The 5,400-nt window shown below is 45.5% G+C and overlaps 1 long non-coding RNA gene across 1 annotated transcript; it reads right to left on the bottom strand.

The window, feature by feature from the left end:
* Positions 1 to 2,154: 2,154 nt before the first annotated feature.
* On the bottom strand, positions 2,155 to 5,111 carry LOC125517424. Its single transcript, XR_007287592.1, has 2 exons — positions 2,865 to 5,111; positions 2,155 to 2,714 (listed from the first exon to the last, which is right to left on the bottom strand). It is a non-coding gene; the product is annotated as an uncharacterized LOC125517424 (long non-coding RNA).
* Positions 5,112 to 5,400: the final 289 nt, after the last annotated feature.

Below are 5,400 nucleotides of genomic sequence, written 5' to 3'. Positions count from 1 at the left end.
TATGGGCTGAAAGACGTCATGGGACATACATGGGCCAGAAGTTAAAACATGCTGGAATTATATTGGACGTCCCAAATGACGCTACTTGGCCTAATTCGGATAGGTCGTAAATAAGCCCTAGGTTAGTGGCCTGTAAATGGGCTATATGCGAACAGGCCGTTAACAGGCTTGCCGTGGGCCGGCCCGCCACCTTTTGACTAAATCAAATGGGCCGGCCTTTGCACAGGAATGGGTCTCTGTTGGGTCGTGCCACGTGTCAACGTATCATAGGCGCTTTGGGTCCAATGAGTGGATGACATCTGTCCCAACGGCGAGCTGACACGTGTTCCCTCCAGCCAATGATGATTTTACACGTGGAAAATCCCCATTGGTCGGGGCTGTTAACGGATTATCGTATCCAAAACCGGACCCGATAGCTTAACGGTGTTCCGTTACGGTGGATGCCACGTGTCGGTCACCCTTGACAAAAACACTTCTATGACGCGCGATTTATCGTCATGGAAGTGGACACTTCCGTGATGATAATTTTGGTAATGTTATGGAACACTTCTACGATAGCACATGTATGACTATCTTGATTCTGTCATAAAATTGTTATGGATGTACATGTATGACAGAAAACGTGGCCTACTGTGATAAACACGTATCATCATAGAAGTGTATTTTTTTGTAGTGATGTGAGCATCACCTCATAGAAGAAAGGATGGCCAAAGATTAAAAAAACGTTGGTCTTCTGACTTGGTAGTGGCATAATATTATTGTGAATAGTTGTCTTAGGTGGTTGCCAATCGCCCACTGAAGCCACTCTGTTGTCATTGAGAAATCCTAGTGCTTCGCAAGCAGATCTGTATGATGTGTGGACAACTCCATTTACTGTTCTCATGTCTTAGAAACATGTGCATTCTTTCTTGAGTTTAGTAGTACTAGTAAATATGCCCGTGCGTTGCAACGGGCCCGATAAATACGGCTCGAGACCTCCACAATTCAACGTCCTCTATTTCAACACGGTGTCCCATCCGTGTCACCACTTATCTTAGTCCCTCGCCGACACGTGTCACCACTTATCTTAGTCCCTCACTGCCGGCGATTACCACAGTGTCCCCTAATCACAACATGTTTGGACTTCGTCAATCCCAGCCATTGCATGACACACATGTCATCAACGTGCAATCACAATGGAATGTTTAAAACATTTAAAACTAATCTTGTCGAGCTGGACATGAGGACCGCTCTCCGCAAGCTATTCCCTACATTTGGTCCCACGCATTCCGCTAAAGTGACAATAGGGAGGCCGTCGAGGGAAGTAGCACCCTGAGTAGGGTGTCATTGGCAGTCGTCGCAGTGCTACACTACCGTGAGCGGGATCAAGGAACTGGGTCATGGAGGGTCAATCAAAGTCTGATCTGCTATGCATTGTTGATGGGTGCCAACCGCCGAACCGGGGATTGGTCATCACACTCTAGCATGCGGCTTTCATGAACCCCTCCCTCCACCGACTTGTAATTATGAAAATTTATAATGATGGTGGGCTTCGCCCCTGTCTCATCTAGTAGGAGACCCATGTGTAATGCGTCAAAATCATCTACTTTTTGCCTCTTTGTTGACCATTATGCGGTTCACCGATCTGTCAGCTCCGTCCTGCGGAGACACGATGTTGAGTGAGAGGATGCATCAATGTCGATGGCCGGGCATGCACCTCTCGCAAAATTGAATTGGAAGTAGATGGCATGCAAGGGAAGGTTGACGACAGCCGCTGGCAGAAAATTCGAATATGGAGCAAGGATAAATAGACAATCAAGTCATTGTCTCCTTTTCTCTCTTATTACTAACTAACTAATTCATTTTCTTTTTTACATTTATCGAACTTAAGAAACAAATATCATTTCCTATTGATTTTAACTCTAAAGCTTTTTGCTGCCTCAAACTCACTAACCTATATTGAACCATTCAATATATACACATTTTTTTTGGGAGCGGATATATACTCCTAGAGTCGGTGCCTCCATTTTTCTATGGTTCTCATTGACTGATAACTACACATCAAGTGCACCTTGATACTGGTAGCAATTGGTCGCGCCCTCCCACACTTGCTTTTTTATTATAGGGCCAAGATGATACGACCGAAAATAATTCAAGCCCTAGCACAACAAGATGTAACAGAACATCCTCTCATTTCATTGATGAAAGCATATTTGTAGTCACTCAATTCATAGTTTTGAACATGCCAATGGCAGGACTGACATGTCCAACAATCATACATATGTTGTCAACTCCCCGCTTTGATGGCGGTGGCTAGGTCAACCTAGGTGCTAGGTGAGGAGGCCATCATACGCAGTGCCAGTTCCTAGAGGGCATCCGAGGAGGCCGGAGAGGCTTGCCTCAGGCAGGAGCCTAGAGACGTCATCCCATGCCCGACAACGCCAGCCACTGCAGCACCTCGCTTGACAACTCAACATTCTTTAAACAGCCTGAAATAATTCGTAGTGTCATTATAGACTGAAGTGAAGTTTGATTTAAAAGTTTCTTCAGTGCTATATTTACCACTGGTATGAGGAAACCTTAGCAATAAATTAATATGGTCGGTAAGATGCATATGGTTTTTCAGTAAGAATTCACCCTTCCAAAGCACGAAACTTGCAGAATGCCACCCATCTTCAGTCACACTAGAGACCAGAGAGACTGAAACTCGAGGCGCTGGAATAGACCTCATCTTCCTGGAAGTAAGGGTTATTCAAGAGCTCACTTGCAGGAAGTCTTTCGTCTATAGGAGCTAGACAGATTTCTATGAAATTCTATTTATGTTCCTGACTCTAAGTTATACTGAAGTATTTTAGAAGTAAACATTATGTTAGCGTCAGACTTACATAGTTGCTTTCGAAGAGCAAAAAGTTTAACGCAGCTGTATGAGCAGGTCAAAAGTAACACCCGTTAACTCCATAATCCTAAATCTCAAGAAAAGACTCACCAAAAAAAAAGAAATAACATGTAATAAACTATTACCAGGAGCCCAGTATCGAGGACATAGCCTTTTGAAGAACAAATGCCAAGTGTATGTGAGCTAAATATACTTATACAGATCTAGGGGATATGATGAGACTATGCTTCCAAGCACAGAAAGAAGTACATGATTGGCAATGGCACAAACAAATCCGCACATAGTAAATAACCTGATACAATATAGACTATACACCAAGGGAAACCGGAACAAAGCGATTCACAAAATGTTCAAACTTTACACACTCTGCAGGCTATAAAATCAGAACATATATACTCAGGTGTAGGTTCTTCAAAATAACTTCAATTGGTTGCACCTTTTGCTCAGATCAAATACAAATAGTAGCTACATTTGTTCAGAACAAAGAATTGAAGCATTCATAGCTTAGCTGCCCTTTGCTTGAGTTAAACAATACGTGCTAGCTTGCTTGATGGTTGTGCTCAAAAAATCCAGAGTGAACAACTCTGAACCTGGCTCTAGCTAAAAGAACAAAATCATTGGCTTAGGCATGCTTTACTCAGGTTGCTTGATGGTTGTGCCCAAAAAATCCAGTCAACAACTCTGAAGCTGACTCTAGCTAAATTACAGAGCAGAGAAGTAACTATCAATCAGATTTATACCAAAGTGAATCCCTACTACCCCTAACTGAAAATGGTAATGATATTGGCATCTATATTACTGAAAGTACAGTACAGTATATATACTTTTAGTTTTGCTACTTTATGTTCAGTAAGTAACCATGGGTTCAGGAGATAAACTCATATGTTCAGAATACATCCAACTGCGAAAGGCTGGTTACACTTCAAATATATGTTGAGATATCTATTCATGTGTATTCCACTGCAAAGCTAATAGATGAGTAAGAAATTGGATTTCATTAGTACCACTATAACAGAAGAATAACCAAGCAAATTTCAGTATGCGATTGGATTTCATTAGTACTATATGAGTAAGGCTATCACAGATTATCAAATCCATCAAGCACTATAACTGAGGAATAACCAAATCAAACAGTGACAAGCAAGCAAATCTTTTAACAAGGACAAACCGATCTTTCAAGCATTCAGTTCAGAAGATTCAGAACACACGTGTTTGGTTCACAACTTCAGAGTGATTTCGGCTAGCTAGACAGGAAACTAACGGAAGGAAAAGGCACGAACGAGCAGCGGCAGCAGCAGGGACACGCATGAGCGCGAGAGCAGCAGCAGTCGCCGCGCACGGGCTCGCCAGCGAGCAGCGGCAGTAGCAGGGACGCGCACGGGCTCGCCAGCGCGACAGGGGATAGGAAAATAAATCAAACAGGGGTCAAACATACCTCTGGTGGAGGCGCTGCTGGCGACATTGGAGTGCTCGACGTCTGTTCTTGTAGCTCCGGCGAACTCGACGTTTCTTCCTCCAACGAACTCGGCGAATATATTGGATGTTTCGCCCAAATCAAAAATTGAACTCATGGAGATTCTGGCTTACTACCCTTGCTTCTTATAGCAGAAAACAACAATCCAGGTTGGGCACTCCATTGAACTGTGTTCGACAAGGACACGGCCTGCAATCCGATCCAAATCAGGCACGGGTCTCGTGCGCGAGCACGGCGCCGCTCATGGCCTGCAGCTCCTGAAGCAAGCTGTTGACGCCTGCATCGTCAAGCTGAAGCTGCCGTTGCTGTCTCTAGGACAACACCTCCTCCTCGTCGCCCTTCAAACCACCGGCTCGGCCCCGGCGCCATTGGCAACGGCCAGACGTCGTGCTGCCGCGCCCGAGCCCCTGCAAGGCGGCCTCCATCCTCCCAAGCAAGCACACCGGCCGCCGCCAATCCCTCGTGACCGCTGTAGCCCTCGCCAAGCCCCCGCCGGAGCGCCACCGGCCTGCATCCTCCTGCGCCTCCTCGACCCCGCCTCCTAGCGCCCGCGCGCCGCCGCTTGGGCCACGCCTCGTCGGTGAGAAGCCCCTTCCGGAGCTTCCCGAGCTCACTTGCCTCCTCGTCGGAAGCCGCCGCCGCCGGGAATGGATTCGCCGACGCCAGCTGCGACGCCTCGACCCGTTCCGGGAATGGATAAGTGGTGGAGCTGGCCGGTGGTGGCAGGTTTTTTTTGCAAAAAAACGAAACGTTCTCCATCACTTTAAGTAGGACGGCGGATTAATTTCTCAGAAATAGAGGGACGTTTTTGCAAAAAGACTAATGACGGATAACCTGAAGCAATAGCTGGTTTAGGCCTCCTTTGGTTTGTAGAATTTTTGTAGGAATTCTATAGGATATGATTTGCAAAGGAAAAATTCCTTTGAAGTCCTTTGACATAATGTATCCTTTCAACTAATCTTCATTTCTTCCTTTTGCTTCACTTCGTGTCTTTTTTCTTCCATACCTATTTTGATGGGAACTTCGCATATGTTAATTCTCTGGCTTCCTC

Source organism: Triticum urartu, chromosome 6 (assembly GCF_003073215.2).
Source record: "Triticum urartu cultivar G1812 chromosome 6, Tu2.1, whole genome shotgun sequence".
In the NCBI taxonomy this organism is placed as follows: Eukaryota; Viridiplantae; Streptophyta; class Magnoliopsida; order Poales; family Poaceae; genus Triticum; species Triticum urartu.
Note: the sequence above shows the minus strand (reverse complement) of the source record. Positions and strands in the feature narration are given on the sequence as shown.